At 50.4% G+C, this 19,414-nt stretch overlaps 11 non-coding genes across 11 annotated transcripts; all 11 read right to left on the bottom strand.

The window, feature by feature from the left end:
• Window positions 1–1,061: 1,061 nt before the first annotated feature.
• Window positions 1,062–1,133, bottom strand: Trnae-uuc. Its single transcript has one exon. It is a non-coding gene; the product is annotated as a tRNA-Glu (tRNA).
• Window positions 1,134–2,865: 1,732 nt separating this feature from the next.
• Trnae-uuc lies at window positions 2,866–2,937 on the bottom strand. Its single transcript has one exon. It is a non-coding gene; the product is annotated as a tRNA-Glu (tRNA).
• Window positions 2,938–4,671: 1,734 nt separating this feature from the next.
• Window positions 4,672–4,743, bottom strand: Trnae-uuc. Its single transcript has one exon. It is a non-coding gene; the product is annotated as a tRNA-Glu (tRNA).
• Window positions 4,744–6,474: 1,731 nt separating this feature from the next.
• Trnae-uuc lies at window positions 6,475–6,546 on the bottom strand. Its single transcript has one exon. It is a non-coding gene; the product is annotated as a tRNA-Glu (tRNA).
• Window positions 6,547–8,273: 1,727 nt separating this feature from the next.
• Trnae-uuc lies at window positions 8,274–8,345 on the bottom strand. The gene has a single exon. It is a non-coding gene; the product is annotated as a tRNA-Glu (tRNA).
• Window positions 8,346–10,074: 1,729 nt separating this feature from the next.
• Window positions 10,075–10,146, bottom strand: Trnae-uuc. Its single transcript has one exon. It is a non-coding gene; the product is annotated as a tRNA-Glu (tRNA).
• Window positions 10,147–11,873: 1,727 nt separating this feature from the next.
• On the bottom strand, window positions 11,874–11,945 carry Trnae-uuc. The gene has a single exon. It is a non-coding gene; the product is annotated as a tRNA-Glu (tRNA).
• A 1,730-nt stretch (window positions 11,946–13,675) lies between these two features.
• Window positions 13,676–13,747, bottom strand: Trnae-uuc. The gene has a single exon. It is a non-coding gene; the product is annotated as a tRNA-Glu (tRNA).
• Window positions 13,748–15,474: 1,727 nt separating this feature from the next.
• Trnae-uuc lies at window positions 15,475–15,546 on the bottom strand. The gene has a single exon. It is a non-coding gene; the product is annotated as a tRNA-Glu (tRNA).
• A 1,730-nt stretch (window positions 15,547–17,276) lies between these two features.
• Window positions 17,277–17,348, bottom strand: Trnae-uuc. Its single transcript has one exon. It is a non-coding gene; the product is annotated as a tRNA-Glu (tRNA).
• Window positions 17,349–19,077: 1,729 nt separating this feature from the next.
• Trnae-uuc lies at window positions 19,078–19,149 on the bottom strand. The gene has a single exon. It is a non-coding gene; the product is annotated as a tRNA-Glu (tRNA).
• Between the last annotated feature and the right edge of the window lie 265 nt (window positions 19,150–19,414).

The following is a 19,414-nucleotide window of genomic DNA, read 5'->3' as shown; positions in this document are numbered from 1 at the left end:
TCTTCCCAAGCAGTTAATCCGGGTTCGATTCCTGGCGACCGCAGGAGGATTTGTCATTTTTGCGTAGCGCAATAGTATGTGTTCAAGACCATTCGATCCTCGAAATTGCCACGTGTCGCGGCACAGGTAGTATCTCCTCGTCTCCTGCCTCGTTCCAGCTAAGTGGATTGATTTCACTTCATCGTGTGTCGACTTGGCCCGACTTTGCTCGATTGCCGCTCGCTGCCGCTCGGCGGTGGGGCCGATATGACAGGAGAAGTACGACAATCGGCTGCGAGAAATAAGGTAATCAAGAGTACATTTCCTTTTCAATACGAAAAGCTAAACTTTCATTTACAAATTTCGGAAATCTCACTGCTTCGCCACAGTGTTATCTACACATTTGAGAAATTATCTGTTGATTCGTACGGTTCTGTTATTGCCAAAGTCGTTCTTGCACTTTCCTTGCGCTCTTTTTGCAAACAGCCTAGTTAAATTTTGGATCATATGTTCGTTAACGTAATTTAAATTGCTTAGGGAGGCATCATAGCACGTCAACACTGTAGCACAAGAGGAGGAGGGGGGGGGGTTGAAATGAAAGGGTCCAATAGCACGCACAGTTCCCGGACGATCACCCATCCACTCACTAACCACGCAAACGTCTGCTTAACTTCATTAATCGAAAGTGAGCTGGCCGTTGGCAACCCCTTAGCGAAACGTTCAGACTTCTAGCTGGATGTGCACATCATTTAGAATCTGCCTGGCAGAGTCTCGCAGGAGACAGCATTTCCTATTAGGGGAGAAAATGGAATGGCCCGTGGAGGGATGGAACCCATGACCTACGCGTTACTAGCACGACGCTATAGCCCACTGAGCTAACGGGCAATGCAACACTGTCGCATCAGCAGTCCAAAACCGCAAAACCGTCTCCTCTCCCTTCAAAACGGCCACGCCATTAACGTGAGGATGTATCTCTTTTTCTTGACTTTCTCTCACCTTATACCTGGAACCCAGAGCAGCAGCTCCACGAAGACGAAAAACGGCCGTGAGAAGTTTTCTCATCTCAGCCCCGAAAATTCACGTTCAGGTACCGGGAATCGAACCCGGGCCTCCTGGGTGAAAGCCAGGTATCCTAGCCACTAAACCATACCGGACATACCTCAACGATCCACTACGTGTGTATGCGTCCAGAAATACTTCTCCTCCACGCAACTTTAGGGCCGAATCTGGCGCCAACGCTGAACTCTGTCCGCCACCACGATCCCGCTTACTCACTCCCAAAGCGCGCAAGTCATACTAGGCAAACATCGCTTTCAGTCTCGAGTGCAACTAGCAAAACTGTAATTAGTAATAACTGGAAACAAACACACGTTGACGCAAAGTAGCCTAGGTGGTAATAAACGGCAAATACGGCCTTACCTCGCAAAAGCTATGCTGTGCCTTTCACCGTCGTGGAGAGAAAATGAGATGGCTGAGTTGAGGATAGAACGTACGCCCTTAAGATAATGACACGCGCAGCCCACTGCGCCACCGAGGCATACAGGAATACTCGCCACCGCAGCCTCACTAAGAAGTTCTAATTTCAGAATTGTTTTCCCACCATGCCGTGCATGAAATGGTCGATTTCTCGGCGGAAGTCAATGCTGCGTCTAGTTACAGTGCATCGCCCTGGAAGCAACGTGGCACCGCGTTCCGATGTGCTGGAGGGCAGAGGGCCTGCAGCAGGGTCGCTTGAGCCTCTGGTGGCAGCAGGGGCGGCAACGCACCGCGACACAGGAAGAATGCAGCGCAATGCGGTGGTGGTGTAACGGTCAGCATGGTTTCTTCCCAAGCAGTTAATCCGGGTTCGATTCCTGGCGACCGCAGGAGGATTTGTCATTTTTGCGTAGCGCAATAGTATGTGTTCAAGACCATTCGATCCTCGAAATTGCCACGTGTCGCGGCACAGGTAGTATCTCCTCGTCTCCTGCCTCGTTCCAGCTAAGTGGATTGATTTCACTTCATCGTGTGTCGACTTGGCCCGACTTTGCTCGATTGCCGCTCGCTGCCGCTCGGCGGTGGGGCCGATATGACAGGAGAAGTACGACAATCGGCTGCGAGAAATAAGGTAATCAAGAGTACTTTTCCTTTTCAATACGAAAAGCTAAACTTTCATTTAGAAATTTCGGAAATCTCACTGCTTCGCCACAGTGTTATCTACACATTTGAGAAATTATCTGTTGATTCGTACGGTTCTGTTATTGCCAAAGTCGTTCTTGCACTTTCCTTGCGCTCTTTTTGCAAACAGCCTAGTTAAATTTTGGATCATATGTTCGTTAACGTAATTTAAATTGCTTAGGGAGGCATCATAGCACGTCAACACTGTAGCACAAGAGGAGGAGGGGGGGGGGGGGTTGAAATGAAAGGGTCCAATAGCACGCACAGTTCCCGGACGATCACCCATCCACTCACTAACCACGCAAACGTCTGCTTAACTTCATTAATCGAAAGTGAGCTGGCCGTTGGCAACCCCTTAGCGAAACGTTCAGACTTCTAGCTGGATGTGCACATCATTTAGAATCTGCCTGGCAGAGTCTCGCAGGAGACAGCATTTCCTATTAGGGGAGAAAATGGAATGGCCCGTGGAGGGATGGAACCCATGACCTACGCGTTACTAGCACGACGCTATAGCCCACTGAGCTAACGGGCAATGCAACACTGTCGCATCAGCAGTCCAAAACCGCAAAACCGTCTCCTCTCCCTTCAAAACGGCCACGCCATTAACGTGAGGATGTATCTCTTTTTCTTGACTTTCTCTCACCTTATACCTGGAACCCAGAGCAGCAGCTCCACGAAGACGAAAAACGGCCGTGAGAAGTTTTCTCATCTCAGCCCCGAAAATTCACGTTCAGGTACCGGGAATCGAACCCGGGCCTCCTGGGTGAAAGCCAGGTATCCTAGCCACTAAACCATACCGGACATACCTCAACGATCCACTACGTGTGTATGCGTCCAGAAATACTTCTCCTCCACGCAACTTTAGGGCCGAATCTGGCGCCAACGCTGAACTCTGTCCGCCACCACGATCCCGCTTACTCACTCCCAAAGCGCGCAAGTCATACTAGGCAAACATCGCTTTCAGTCTCGAGTGCAACTAGCAAAACTGTAATTAGTAATAACTGGAAACAAACACACGTTGACGCAAAGTAGCCTAGGTGGTAATAAACGGCAAATACGGCCTTACCTCGCAAAAGCTATGCTGTGCCTTTCACCGTCGTGGAGAGAAAATGAGATGGCTGAGTTGAGGATAGAACGTACGCCCTTAAGATAATGACACGCGCAGCCCACTGCGCCACCGAGGCATACAGGAATACTCGCCACCGCAGCCTCACTAAGAAGTTCTAATTTCAGAATTGTTTTCCCACCATGCCGTGCATGAAATGGTCGATTTCTCGGCGGAAGTCAATGCTGCGTCTAGTTACAGTGCATCGCCCTGGAAGCAACGTGGCACCGCGTTCCGATGTGCTGGAGGGCAGAGGGCCTGCAGCAGGGTCGCTTGAGCCTCTGGTGGCAGCAGGGGCGGCAACGCACCGCGACACAGGAAGAATGCAGCGCAATGCGGTGGTGGTGTAACGGTCAGCATGGTTTCTTCCCAAGCAGTTAATCCGGGTTCGATTCCTGGCGACCGCAGGAGGATTTGTCATTTTTGCGTAGCGCAATAGTATGTGTTCAAGACCATTCGATCCTCGAAATTGCCACGTGTCGCGGCACAGGTAGTATCTCCTCGTCTCCTGCCTCGTTCCAGCTAAGTGGATTGATTTCACTTCATCGTGTGTCGACTTGGCCCGACTTTGCTCGATTGCCGCTCGCTGCCGCTCGGCGGTGGGGCCGATATGACAGGAGAAGTACGACAATCGGCTGCGAGAAATAAGGTAATCAAGAGTACTTTTCCTTTTCAATACGAAAAGCTAAACTTTCATTTAGAAATTTCGGAAATCTCACTGCTTCGCCACAGTGTTATCTACACATTTGAGAAATTATCTGTTGATTCGTACGGTTCTGTTATTGCCAAAGTCGTTCTTGCACTTTCCTTGCGCTCTTTTTGCAAACAGCCTAGTTAAATTTTGGATCATATGTTCGTTAACGTAATTTAAATTGCTTAGGGAGGCATCATAGCACGTCAACACTGTAGCACAAGAGGAGGAGGGGGGGGGGGGGGGTTGAAATGAAAGGGTCCAATAGCACGCACAGTTCCCGGACGATCACCCATCCACTCACTAACCACGCAAACGTCTGCTTAACTTCATTAATCGAAAGTGAGCTGGCCGTTGGCAACCCCTTACCGAAACGTTCAGACTTCTAGCTGGATGTGCACATCATTTAGAATCTGCCTGGCAGAGTCTCGCAGGAGACAGCATTTCCTATTAGGGGAGAAAATGGAATGGCCCGTGGAGGGATGGAACCCATGACCTACGCGTTACTAGCACGACGCTATAGCCCACTGAGCTAACGGGCAATGCAACACTGTCGCATCAGCAGTCCAAAACCGCAAAACCGTCTCCTCTCCCTTCAAAACGGCCACGCCATTAACGTGAGGATGTATCTCTTTTTCTTGACTTTCTCTCACCTTATACCTGGAACCCAGAGCAGCAGCTCCACGAAGACGAAAAACGGCCGTGAGAAGTTTTCTCATCTCAGCCCCGAAAATTCACGTTCAGGTACCGGGAATCGAACCCGGGCCTCCTGGGTGAAAGCCAGGTATCCTAGCCACTAAACCATACCGGACATACCTCAACGATCCACTACGTGTGTATGCGTCCAGAAATACTTCTCCTCCACGCAACTTTAGGGCCGAATCTGGCGCCAACGCTGAACTCTGTCCGCCACCACGATCCCGCTTACTCACTCCCAAAGCGCGCAAGTCATACTAGGCAAACATCGCTTTCAGTCTCGAGTGCAACTAGCAAAACTGTAATTAGTAATAACTGGAAACAAACACACGTTGACGCAAAGTAGCCTAGGTGGTAATAAACGGCAAATACGGCCTTACCTCGCAAAAGCTATGCTGTGCCTTTCACCGTCGTGGAGAGAAAATGAGATGGCTGAGTTGAGGATAGAACGTACGCCCTTAAGATAATGACACGCGCAGCCCACTGCGCCACCGAGGCATACAGGAATACTCGCCACCGCAGCCTCACTAAGAAGTTCTAATTTCAGAATTGTTTTCCCACCATGCCGTGCATGAAATGGTCGATTTCTCGGCGGAAGTCAATGCTGCGTCTAGTTACAGTGCATCGCCCTGGAAGCAACGTGGCACCGCGTTCCGATGTGCTGGAGGGCAGAGGGCCTGCAGCAGGGTCGCTTGAGCCTCTGGTGGCAGCAGGGGCGGCAACGCACCGCGACACAGGAAGAATGCAGCGCAATGCGGTGGTGGTGTAACGGTCAGCATGGTTTCTTCCCAAGCAGTTAATCCGGGTTCGATTCCTGGCGACCGCAGGAGGATTTGTCATTTTTGCGTAGCGCAATAGTATGTGTTCAAGACCATTCGATCCTCGAAATTGCCACGTGTCGCGGCACAGGTAGTATCTCCTCGTCTCCTGCCTCGTTCCAGCTAAGTGGATTGATTTCACTTCATCGTGTGTCGACTTGGCCCGACTTTGCTCGATTGCCGCTCGCTGCCGTTCGGCGGTGGGGCCGATATGACAGGAGAAGTACGACAATCGGCTGCGAGAAATAAGGTAATCAAGAGTACTTTTCCTTTTCAATACGAAAAGCTAAACTTTCATTTAGAAATTTCGGAAATCTCACTGCTTCGCCACAGTGTTATCTACACATTTGAGAAATTATCTGTTGATTCGTACGGTTCTGTTATTGCCAAAGTCGTTCTTGCACTTTCCTTGCGCTCTTTTTGCAAACAGCCTAGTTAAATTTTGGATCATATGTTCGTTAACGTAATTTAAATTGCTTAGGGAGGCATCATAGCACGTCAACACTGTAGCACAAGAGGAGGAGGGGGGGGGGGGTTGAAATGAAAGGGTCCAATAGCACGCACAGTTCCCGGACGATCACCCATCCACTCACTAACCACGCAAACGTCTGCTTAACTTCATTAATCGAAAGTGAGCTGGCCGTTGGCAACCCCTTAGCGAAACGTTCAGACTTCTAGCTGGATGTGCACATCATTTAGAATCTGCCTGGCAGAGTCTCGCAGGAGACAGCATTTCCTATTAGGGGAGAAAATGGAATGGCCCGTGGAGGGATGGAACCCATGACCTACGCGTTACTAGCACGACGCTATAGCCCACTGAGCTAACGGGCAATGCAACACTGTCGCATCAGCAGTCCAAAACCGCAAAACCGTCTCCTCTCCCTTCAAAACGGCCACGCCATTAACGTGAGGATGTATCTCTTTTTCTTGACTTTCTCTCACCTTATACCTGGAACCCAGAGCAGCAGCTCCACGAAGACGAAAAACGGCCGTGAGAAGTTTTCTCATCTCAGCCCCGAAAATTCACGTTCAGGTACCGGGAATCGAACCCGGGCCTCCTGGGTGAAAGCCAGGTATCCTAGCCACTAAACCATACCGGACATACCTCAACGATCCACTACGTGTGTATGCGTCCAGAAATACTTCTCCTCCACGCAACTTTAGGGCCGAATCTGGCGCCAACGCTGAACTCTGTCCGCCACCACGATCCCGCTTACTCACTCCCAAAGCGCGCAAGTCATACTAGGCAAACATCGCTTTCAGTCTCGAGTGCAACTAGCAAAACTGTAATTAGTAATAACTGGAAACAAACACACGTTGACGCAAAGTAGCCTAGGTGGTAATAAACGGCAAATACGGCCTTACCTCGCAAAAGCTATGCTGTGCCTTTCACCGTCGTGGAGAGAAAATGAGATGGCTGAGTTGAGGATAGAACGTACGCCCTTAAGATAATGACACGCGCAGCCCACTGCGCCACCGAGGCATACAGGAATACTCGCCACCGCAGCCTCACTAAGAAGTTCTAATTTCAGAATTGTTTTCCCACCATGCCGTGCATGAAATGGTCGATTTCTCGGCGGAAGTCAATGCTGCGTCTAGTTACAGTGCATCGCCCTGGAAGCAACGTGGCACCGCGTTCCGATGTGCTGGAGGGCAGAGGGCCTGCAGCAGGGTCGCTTGAGCCTCTGGTGGCAGCAGGGGCGGCAACGCACCGCGACACAGGAAGAATGCAGCGCAATGCGGTGGTGGTGTAACGGTCAGCATGGTTTCTTCCCAAGCAGTTAATCCGGGTTCGATTCCTGGCGACCGCAGGAGGATTTGTCATTTTTGCGTAGCGCAATAGTATGTGTTCAAGACCATTCGATCCTCGAAATTGCCACGTGTCGCGGCACAGGTAGTATCTCCTCGTCTCCTGCCTCGTTCCAGCTAAGTGGATTGATTTCACTTCATCGTGTGTCGACTTGGCCCGACTTTGCTCGATTGCCGCTCGCTGCCGCTCGGCGGTGGGGCCGATATGACAGGAGAAGTACGACAATCGGCTGCGAGAAATAAGGTAATCAAGAGTACTTTTCCTTTTCAATACGAAAAGCTAAACTTTCATTTAGAAATTTCGGAAATCTCACTGCTTCGCCACAGTGTTATCTACACATTTGAGAAATTATCTGATGATTGGTATGGTTCTGTTATTGCCAAAGTCGTCCTTGCACTTTCCTTGCGCTCTTTTTGCAAACAGCCTAGTTAAATTTTGGATCATATGTTCGTTAACGTAATTTAAATTGCTTAGGGAGGCATCATAGCACGTCAACACTGTAGCACAAGAGGAGGAGGGGGGGGTTGAAATGAAAGGGTCCAATAGCACGCACAGTTCCCGGACGATCACCCATCCACTCACTAACCACGCAAACGTCTGCTTAACTTCATTAATCGAAAGTGAGCTGGCCGTTGGCAACCCCTTAGCGAAACGTTCAGACTTCTAGCTGGATGTGCACATCATTTAGAATCTGCCTGGCAGAGTCTCGCAGGGGACAGCATTTCCTATTAGGGGAGAAAATGGAATGGCCCGTGGAGGGATGGAACCCATGACCTACGCGTTACTAGCACGACGCTATAGCCCACTGAGCTAACGGGCAATGCAACACTGTCGCATCAGCAGTCCAAAACCGCAAAACCGTCTCCTCTCCCTTCAAAACGGCCACGCCATTAACGTGAGGATGTATCTCTTTTTCTTGACTTTCTCTCACCTTATACCTGGAACCCAGAGCAGCAGCTCCACGAAGACGAAAAACGGCCGTGAGAAGTTTTCTCATCTCAGCCCCGAAAATTCACGTTCAGGTACCGGGAATCGAACCCGGGCCTCCTGGGTGAAAGCCAGGTATCCTAGCCACTAAACCATACCGGACATACCTCAACGATCCACTACGTGTGTATGCGTCCAGAAATACTTCTCCTCCACGCAACTTTAGGGCCGAATCTGGCGCCAACGCTGAACTCTGTCCGCCACCACGATCCCGCTTACTCACTCCCAAAGCGCGCAAGTCATACTAGGCAAACATCGCTTTCAGTCTCGAGTGCAACTAGCAAAACTGTAATTAGTAATAACTGGAAACAAACACACGTTGACGCAAAGTAGCCTAGGTGGTAATAAACGGCAAATACGGCCTTACCTCGCAAAAGCTATGCTGTGCCTTTCACCGTCGTGGAGAGAAAATGAGATGGCTGAGTTGAGGATAGAACGTACGCCCTTAAGATAATGACACGCGCAGCCCACTGCGCCACCGAGGCATACAGGAATACTCGCCACCGCAGCCTCACTAAGAAGTTCTAATTTCAGAATTGTTTTCCCACCATGCCGTGCATGAAATGGTCGATTTCTCGGCGGAAGTCAATGCTGCGTCTAGTTACAGTGCATCGCCCTGGAAGCAACGTGGCACCGCGTTCCGATGTGCTGGAGGGCAGAGGGCCTGCAGCAGGGTCGCTTGAGCCTCTGGTGGCAGCAGGGGCGGCAACGCACCGCGACACAGGAAGAATGCAGCGCAATGCGGTGGTGGTGTAACGGTCAGCATGGTTTCTTCCCAAGCAGTTAATCCGGGTTCGATTCCTGGCGACCGCAGGAGGATTTGTCATTTTTGCGTAGCGCAATAGTATGTGTTCAAGACCATTCGATCCTCGAAATTGCCACGTGTCGCGGCACAGGTAGTATCTCCTCGTCTCCTGCCTCGTTCCAGCTAAGTGGATTGATTTCACTTCATCGTGTGTCGACTTGGCCCGACTTTGCTCGATTGCCGCTCGCTGCCGCTCGGCGGTGGGGCCGATATGACAGGAGAAGTACGACAATCGGCTGCGAGAAATAAGGTAATCAAGAGTACTTTTCCTTTTCAATACGAAAAGCTAAACTTTCATTTAGAAATTTCGGAAATCTCACTGCTTCGCCACAGTGTTATCTACACATTTGAGAAATTATCTGTTGATTCGTACGGTTCTGTTATTGCCAAAGTCGTTCTTGCACTTTCCTTGCGCTCTTTTTGCAAACAGCCTAGTTAAATTTTGGATCATATGTTCGTTAACGTAATTTAAATTGCTTAGGGAGGCATCATAGCACGTCAACACTGTAGCACAAGAGGAGGAGGGGGGGGGGTTGAAATGAAAGGGTCCAATAGCACGCACAGTTCCCGGACGATCACCCATCCACTCACTAACCACGCAAACGTCTGCTTAACTTCATTAATCGAAAGTGAGCTGGCCGTTGGCAACCCCTTAGCGAAACGTTCAGACTTCTAGCTGGATGTGCACATCATTTAGAATCTGCCTGGCAGAGTCTCGCAGGAGACAGCATTTCCTATTAGGGGAGAAAATGGAATGGCCCGTGGAGGGATGGAACCCATGACCTACGCGTTACTAGCACGACGCTATAGCCCACTGAGCTAACGGGCAATGCAACACTGTCGCATCAGCAGTCCAAAACCGCAAAACCGTCTCCTCTCCCTTCAAAACGGCCACGCCATTAACGTGAGGATGTATCTCTTTTTCTTGACTTTCTCTCACCTTATACCTGGAACCCAGAGCAGCAGCTCCACGAAGACGAAAAACGGCCGTGAGAAGTTTTCTCATCTCAGCCCCGAAAATTCACGTTCAGGTACCGGGAATCGAACCCGGGCCTCCTGGGTGAAAGCCAGGTATCCTAGCCACTAAACCATACCGGACATACCTCAACGATCCACTACGTGTGTATGCGTCCAGAAATACTTCTCCTCCACGCAACTTTAGGGCCGAATCTGGCGCCAACGCTGAACTCTGTCCGCCACCACGATCCCGCTTACTCACTCCCAAAGCGCGCAAGTCATACTAGGCAAACATCGCTTTCAGTCTCGAGTGCAACTAGCAAAACTGTAATTAGTAATAACTGGAAACAAACACACGTTGACGCAAAGTAGCCTAGGTGGTAATAAACGGCAAATACGGCCTTACCTCGCAAAAGCTATGCTGTGCCTTTCACCGTCGTGGAGAGAAAATGAGATGGCTGAGTTGAGGATAGAACGTACGCCCTTAAGATAATGACACGCGCAGCCCACTGCGCCACCGAGGCATACAGGAATACTCGCCACCGCAGCCTCACTAAGAAGTTCTAATTTCAGAATTGTTTTCCCACCATGCCGTGCATGAAATGGTCGATTTCTCGGCGGAAGTCAATGCTGCGTCTAGTTACAGTGCATCGCCCTGGAAGCAACGTGGCACCGCGTTCCGATGTGCTGGAGGGCAGAGGGCCTGCAGCAGGGTCGCTTGAGCCTCTGGTGGCAGCAGGGGCGGCAACGCACCGCGACACAGGAAGAATGCAGCGCAATGCGGTGGTGGTGTAACGGTCAGCATGGTTTCTTCCCAAGCAGTTAATCCGGGTTCGATTCCTGGCGACCGCAGGAGGATTTGTCATTTTTGCGTAGCGCAATAGTATGTGTTCAAGACCATTCGATCCTCGAAATTGCCACGTGTCGCGGCACAGGTAGTATCTCCTCGTCTCCTGCCTCGTTCCAGCTAAGTGGATTGATTTCACTTCATCGTGTGTCGACTTGGCCCGACTTTGCTCGATTGCCGCTCGCTGCCGCTCGGCGGTGGGGCCGATATGACAGGAGAAGTACGACAATCGGCTGCGAGAAATAAGGTAATCAAGAGTACTTTTCCTTTTCAATACGAAAAGCTAAACTTTCATTTAGAAATTTCGGAAATCTCACTGCTTCGCCACAGTGTTATCTACACATTTGAGAAATTATCTGTTGATTGGTATGGTTCTGTTATTGCCAAAGTCGTCCTTGCACTTTCCTTGCGCTCTTTTTGCAAACAGCCTAGTTAAATTTTGGATCATATGTTCGTTAACGTAATTTAAATTGCTTAGGGAGGCATCATAGCACGTCAACACTGTAGCACAAGAGGAGGAGGGGGGGGTTGAAATGAAAGGGTCCAATAGCACGCACAGTTCCCGGACGATCACCCATCCACTCACTAACCACACAAACGTCTGCTTAACTTCATTAATCGAAAGTGAGCTGGCCGTTGGCAACCCCTTAGCGAAACGTTCAGACTTCTAGCTGGATGTGCACATCATTTAGAATCTGCCTGGCAGAGTCTCGCAGGGGACAGCATTTCCTATTAGGGGAGAAAATGGAATGGCCCGTGGAGGGATGGAACCCATGACCTACGCGTTACTAGCACGACGCTATAGCCCACTGAGCTAACGGGCAATGCAACACTGTCGCATCAGCAGTCCAAAACCGCAATCCCGTCTCCTCTCCCTTCAAAACGGCCCCGCCATTAACGTGAGGATGTATCTCTTTTTCTTGACTTTCTCTCACCTTATACCTGGAACCCAGAGCAGCAGCTCCACGAAGACGAAAAACGGCCGTGAGAAGTTTTCTCATCTCAGCCCCGAAAATTCACGTTCAGGTACCGGGAATCGAACCCGGGCCTCCTGGGTGAAAGCCAGGTATCCTAGCCACTAAACCATACCGGACATACCTCAACGATCCACTACGTGTGTATGCGTCCAGAAATACTTCTCCTCCACGCAACTTTAGGGCCGAATGTGGCGCCAACGCTGAACTCTGTCCGCCACCACGATCCCGCTTACTCACTCCCAAAGCGCGCAAGTCATACTAGGCAAACATCGCTTTCAGTCTCGAGTGCAACTAGCAAAACTGTAATTAGTAATAACTGGAAACAAACACACGTTGACGCAAAGTAGCCTAGGTGGTAATAAACGGCAAATACGGCCTTACCTCGCAAAAGCTATTCTGTGCCTTTCACCGTCGTGGAGAGAAAATGAGATGGCTGAGTTGAGGATAGAACGTACGCCCTTAAGATAATGACACGCGCAGCCCACTGCGCCACCGAGGCATACAGGAATACTCGCCACCGCAGCCTCACTAAGAAGTTCTAATTTCAGAATTGTTTTCCCACCATGCCGTGCATGAAATGGTCGATTTCTCGGCGGAAGTCAATGCTGCGTCTAGTTACAGTGCATCGCCCTGGAAGCAACGTGGCACCGCGTTCCGATGTGCTGGAGGGCAGAGGGCCTGCAGCAGGGTCGCTTGAGCCTCTGGTGGCAGCAGGGGCGGCAACGCACCGCGACACAGGAAGAATGCAGCGCAATGCGGTGGTGGTGTAACGGTCAGCATGGTTTCTTCCCAAGCAGTTAATCCGGGTTCGATTCCTGGCGACCGCAGGAGGATTTGTCATTTTTGCGTAGCGCAATAGTATGTGTTCAAGACCATTCGATCCTCGAAATTGCCACGTGTCGCGGCACAGGTAGTATCTCCTCGTCTCCTGCCTCGTTCCAGCTAAGTGGATTGATTTCACTTCATCGTGTGTCGACTTGGCCCGACTTTGCTCGATTGCCGCTCGCTGCCGCTCGGCGGTGGGGCCGATATGACAGGAGAAGTACGACAATCGGCTGCGAGAAATAAGGTAATCAAGAGTACATTTCCTTTTCAATACGAAAAGCTAAACTTTCATTTACAAATTTCGGAAATCTCACTGCTTCGCCACAGTGTTATCTACACATTTGAGAAATTATCTGTTGATTCGTACGGTTCTGTTATTGCCAAAGTCGTTCTTGCACTTTCCTTGCGCTCTTTTTGCAAACAGCCTAGTTAAATTTTGGATCATATGTTCGTTAACGTAATTTAAATTGCTTAGGGAGGCATCATAGCACGTCAACACTGTAGCACAAGAGGAGGAGGGGGGGGGGGTTGAAATGAAAGGGTCCAATAGCACGCACAGTTCCCGGACGATCACCCATCCACTCACTAACCACGCAAACGTCTGCTTAACTTCATTAATCGAAAGTGAGCTGGCCGTTGGCAACCCCTTAGCGAAACGTTCAGACTTCTAGCTGGATGTGCACATCATTTAGAATCTGCCTGGCAGAGTCTCGCAGGAGACAGCATTTCCTATTAGGGGAGAAAATGGAATGGCCCGTGGAGGGATGGAACCCATGACCTACGCGTTACTAGCACGACGCTATAGCCCACTGAGCTAACGGGCAATGCAACACTGTCGCATCAGCAGTCCAAAACCGCAAAACCGTCTCCTCTCCCTTCAAAACGGCCACGCCATTAACGTGAGGATGTATCTCTTTTTCTTGACTTTCTCTCACCTTATACCTGGAACCCAGAGCAGCAGCTCCACGAAGACGAAAAACGGCCGTGAGAAGTTTTCTCATCTCAGCCCCGAAAATTCACGTTCAGGTACCGGGAATCGAACCCGGGCCTCCTGGGTGAAAGCCAGGTATCCTAGCCACTAAACCATACCGGACATACCTCAACGATCCACTACGTGTGTATGCGTCCAGAAATACTTCTCCTCCACGCAACTTTAGGGCCGAATGTGGCGCCAACGCTGAACTCTGTCCGCCACCACGATCCCGCTTACTCACTCCCAAAGCGCGCAAGTCATACTAGGCAAACATCGCTTTCAGTCTCGAGTGCAACTAGCAAAACTGTAATTAGTAATAACTGGAAACAAACACACGTTGACGCAAAGTAGCCTAGGTGGTAATAAACGGCAAATACGGCCTTACCTCGCAAAAGCTATGCTGTGCCTTTCACCGTCGTGGAGAGAAAATGAGATGGCTGAGTTGAGGATAGAACGTACGCCCTTAAGATAATGACACGCGCAGCCCACTGCGCCACCGAGGCATACAGGAATACTCGCCACCGCAGCCTCACTAAGAAGTTCTAATTTCAGAATTGTTTTCCCACCATGCCGTGCATGAAATGGTCGATTTCTCGGCGGAAGTCAATGCTGCGTCTAGTTACAGTGCATCGCCCTGGAAGCAACGTGGCACCGCGTTCCGATGTGCTGGAGGGCAGAGGGCCTGCAGCAGGGTCGCTTGAGCCTCTGGTGGCAGCAGGGGCGGCAACGCACCGCGACACAGGAAGAATGCAGCGCAATGCGGTGGTGGTGTAACGGTCAGCATGGTTTCTTCCGAAGCAGTTAATCCGGGTTCGATTCCCGGCGACCGCAGGAGGATTTGTCATTTTTGCGTAGCGCAATAGTATGTGTTCAAGACCATTCGATCCTCGAAATTGCCACGTGTCGCGGCACAGGTAGTATCTCCTCGTCTCCTGCCTCGTTCCAGCTAAGTGGATTGATTTCACTTCATCGTGTGTCGACTTGGCCCGACTTTGCTCGATTGCCGCTCGCTGCCGCTCGGCGGTGGGGCCGATATGACAGGAGAAGTACGACAATCGGCTGCGAGAAATAAGGTAATCAAGAGTACTTTTCCTTTTCAATACGAAAAGCTAAACTTTCATTTAGAAATTTCGGAAATCTCACTGCTTCGCCACAGTGTTATCTACACATTTGAGAAATTATCTGTTGATTGGTATGGTTCTGTTATTGCCAAAGTCGTCCTTGCACTTTCCTTGCGCTCTTTTTGCAAACAGCCTAGTTAAATTTTGGATCATATGTTCGTTAACGTAATTTAAATTGCTTAGGGAGGCATCATAGCACGTCAACACTGTAGCACAAGAGGAGGAGGGGGGGGTTGAAATGAAAGGGTCCAATAGCACGCACAGTTCCCGGACGATCACCCATCCACTCACTAACCACGCAAACGTCTGCTTAACTTCATTAATCGAAAGTGAGCTGGCCGTTGGCAACCCCTTAGCGAAACGTTCAGACTTCTAGCTGGATGTGCACATCATTTAGAATCTGCCTGGCAGAGTCTCGCAGGGGACAGCATTTCCTATTAGGGGAGAAAATGGAATGGCCCGTGGAGGGATGGAACCCATGACCTACGCGTTACTAGCACGACGCTATAGCCCACTGAGCTAACGGGCAATGCAACACTGTCGCATCAGCAGTCCAAAACCGCAATCCCGTCTCCTCTCCCTTCAAAACGGCCCCGCCATTAACGTGAGGATGTATCTCTTTTTCTTGACTTTCTCTCACCTTATACCTGGAACCCAGAGCAGCAGCTCCACGAAGACGAAAAACGGCCGTGAGAAGTTTTCTCATCTCAGCCCCGAAAATTCACGTTCAGGTACCGGGAATCGAACCCGGGCCTCCTGGGTGAAAGCCAGGTATCCTAGCCACTAAACCATACCGGACATACCTCAACGATCCACTACGTGTGTATGCGTCCAGAAATACTTCTCCTCCACGCAACTTTAGGGCCGAATGTGGCGCCAACGCTGAACTCTGTCCGCCACCACGATCCCGCTTACTCACTCCCAAAGCGCGCAAGTCATACTAGGCAAACATCGCTTTCAGTCTCGAGTGCAACTAGCAAAACTGTAATTAGTAATAACTGGAAACAAACACACGTTGACGCAAAGTAGCCTAGGTGGTAATAAACGGCAAATACGGCCTTACCTCGCAAAAGCTATGCTGTGCCTTTCACCGTCGTGGAGAGAAAATGAGATGGCTGAGTTGAGGATAGAACGTACGCCCTTAAGATAATGACACGCGCAGCCCACTGCGCCACCGAGGCATACAGGAATACTCGCCACCGCAGCCTCACTAAGAAGTTCTAATTTCAGAATTGTTTTCCCACCATGCCGTGCATGAAATGGTCGATTTCTCGGCGGAAGTCAATGCTGCGTCTAGTTACAGTGCATCGCCCTGGAAGCAACGTGGCACCGCGTTCCGATGTGCTGGAGGGCAGAGGGCCTGCAGCAGGGTCGCTTGAGCCTCTGGTGGCAGCAGGGGCGGCAACGCACCGCGACACAGGAAGAATGCAGCGCAATGCGGTGGTGGTGTAACGGTCAGCATGGTTTCTTCCCAAGCAGTTAATCCGGGTTCGATTCCTGGCGACCGCAGGAGGATTTGTCATTTTTGCGTAGCGCAATAGTATGTGTTCAAGACCATTCGATCCTCGAAATTGCCACGTGTCGCGGCACAGGTAGTATCTCCTCGTCTCCTGCCTCGTTCCAGCTAAGTGGATTGATTTCACTTCATCGTGTGTCGACTTGGCCCGACTTTGCTCGACTGCCGCTCGCTGCCGCTCGGCGGTGGGGCCGATATGACAGGAGAAGTACGACAATCGGCTGCGAGAAATAAGGTAATCAAGAGTACATTTCCTTTTCAATACGAAAAGCTAAACTTTCATTTACAAATTTCGGAAATCTCACTGCTTCGCCACAGTGTTATCTACACATTTGAGAAATTATCTGTTGATTCGTACGGTTCTGTTATTGCCAAAGTCGTTCTTGCACTTTCCTTGCGCTCTTTTTGCAAACAGCCTAGTTAAATTTTGGATCATATGTTCGTTAACGTAATTTAAATTGCTTAGGGAGGCATCATAGCACGTCAACACTGTAGCACAAGAGGAGGAGGGGGGGGGGGTTGAAATGAAAGGGTCCAATAGCACGCACAGTTCCCGGACGATCACCCATCCACTCACTAACCACGCAAACGTCTGCTTAACTTCATTAATCGAAAGTGAGCTGGCCGTTGGCAACCCCTTAGCGAAACGTTCAGACTTCTAGCTGGATGTGCACATCATTTAGAATCTGCCTGGCAGAGTCTCGCAGGAGACAGCATTTCCTATTAGGGGAGAAAATGGAATGGCCCGTGGAGGGATGGAACCCATGACCTACGCGTTACTAGCACGACGCTATAGCCCACTGAGCTAACGGGCAATGCAACACTGTCGCATCAGCAGTCCAAAACCGCAAAACCGTCTCCTCTCCCTTCAAAACGGCCACGCCATTAACGTGAGGATGTATCTCTTTTTCTTGACTTTCTCTCACCTTATACCTGGAACCCAGAGCAGCAGCTCCACGAAGACGAAAAACGGCCGTGAGAAGTTTTCTCATCTCAGCCCCGAAAATTCACGTTCAGGTACCGGGAATCGAACCCGGGCCTCCTGGGTGAAAGCCAGGTATCCTAGCCACTAAACCATACCGGACATACCTCAACGATCCACTACGTGTGTATGCGTCCAGAAATACTTCTCCTCCACGCAACTTTAGGGCCGAATGTGGCGCCAACGCTGAACTCTGTCCGCCACCACGATCCCGCTTACTCACTCCCAAAGCGCGCAAGTCATACTAGGCAAACATCGCTTTCAGTCTCGAGTGCAACTAGCAAAACTGTAATTAGTAATAACTGGAAACAAACACACGTTGACGCAAAGTAGCCTAGGTGGTAATAAACGGCAAATACGGCCTTACCTCGCAAAAGCTATGCTGTGCCTTTCACCGTCGTGGAGAGAAAATGAGATGGCTGAGTTGAGGATAGAACGTACGCCCTTAAGATAATGACACGCGCAGCCCACTGCGCCACCGAGGCATACAGGAATACTCGCCACCGCAGCCTCACTAAGAAGTTCTAATTTCAGAATTGTTTTCCCACCATGCCGTGCATGAAATGGTCGATTTCTCGGCGGAAGTCAATGCTGCGTCTAGTTACAGTGCATCGCCCTGGAAGCAACGTGGCACCGCGTTCCGATGTGCTGGAGGGCAGAGGGCCTGCAGCAGGGTCGCTTGAGCCTCTGGTGGCAGCAGGGGCGGCAACGCACCGCGACACAGGAAGAATGCAGCGCAATGCGGTGGTGGTGTAACGGTCAGCATGGTTTCTTCCGAAGCAGTTAATCCGGGTTCGATTCCCGGCGACCGCAGGAGGATTTGTCATTTTTGCGTAGCGCAATAGTATGTGTTCAAGACCATTCGATCCTCGAAATTGCCACGTGTCGCGGCACAGGTAGTATCTCCTCGTCTCCTGCCTCGTTCCAGCTAAGTGGATTGATTTCACTTCATCGTGTGTCGACTTGGCCCGACTTTGCTCGACTGCCGCTCGCTGCCGCTCGGCGGTGGGGCCGATATGACAGGAGAAGTACGACAATCGGCTGCGAGAAATAAGGTAATCAAGAGTACATTTCCTTTTCAATACGAAAAGCTAAACTTTCATTTACAAATTTCGGAAATCTCACTGCTTCGCCACAGTGTTATCTACACATTTGAGAAATTATCTGTTGATTCGTACGGTTCTGTTATTGCCAAAGTCGTTCTTGCACTTTCCTTGCGCTCTTTTTGCAAACAGCCTAGTTAAATTTTGGATCATATGTTCGTTAACGTAATTTAAATTGCTTAGGGAGGCATCATAGCACGTCAACACTGTAGCACAAGAGGAGGAGGGGGGGGGGTTGAAATGAAAGGGTCCAATAGCACGCACAGTTCCCGGACGATCACCCATCCACTCACTAACCACGCAAACGTCTGCTTAACTTCATTAATCGAAAGTGAGCTGGCCGTTGGCAACCCCTTAGCGAAACGTTCAGACTTCTAGCTGGATGTGCACATCATTTAGAATCTGCCTGGCAGAGTCTCGCAGGAGACAGCATTTCCTATTAGGGGAGAAAATGGAATGGCCCGTGGAGGGATGGAACCCATGACCTACGCGTTACTAGCACGACGCTATAGCCCACTGAGCTAACGGGCAATGCAACACTGTCGCATCAGCAGTCCAAAACCGCAATCCCGTCTCCTCTCCCTTCAAAACGGCCCCGCCATTAACGTGAGGATGTATCTCTTTTTCTTGACTTTCTCTCACCTTATACCTGGAACCCAGAGCAGCAGCTCCACGAAGACGAAAAACGGCCGTGAGAAGTTTTCTCATCTCAGCCCCGAAAATTCACGTTCAGGTACCGGGAATCGAACCCGGGCCTCCTGGGTGAAAGCCAGGTATCCTAGCCACTAAACCATACCGGACATACCTCAACGATCCACTACGTGTGTATGCGTCCAGAAATACTTCTCCTCCACGCAACTTTAGGGCCGAATGTGGCGCCAACGCTGAACTCTGTCCGCCACCACGATCCCGCTTACTCACTCCCAAAGCGCGCAAGTCATACTAGGCAAACATCGCTTTCAGTCTCGAGTGCAACTAGCAAAACTGTAATTAGTAATAACTGGAAACAAACACACGTTGACGCAAAGTAGCCTAGGTGGTAATAAACGGCAAATACGGCCTTAC

This window comes from Schistocerca piceifrons, chromosome 8 (genome assembly GCF_021461385.2).
Source record: "Schistocerca piceifrons isolate TAMUIC-IGC-003096 chromosome 8, iqSchPice1.1, whole genome shotgun sequence".
In the NCBI taxonomy this organism is placed as follows: domain Eukaryota; kingdom Metazoa; phylum Arthropoda; class Insecta; order Orthoptera; family Acrididae; genus Schistocerca; species Schistocerca piceifrons.
The sequence above is the reverse complement of the archived record's forward strand: the minus strand, read 5'-3'. Positions and strand labels throughout refer to the sequence as shown.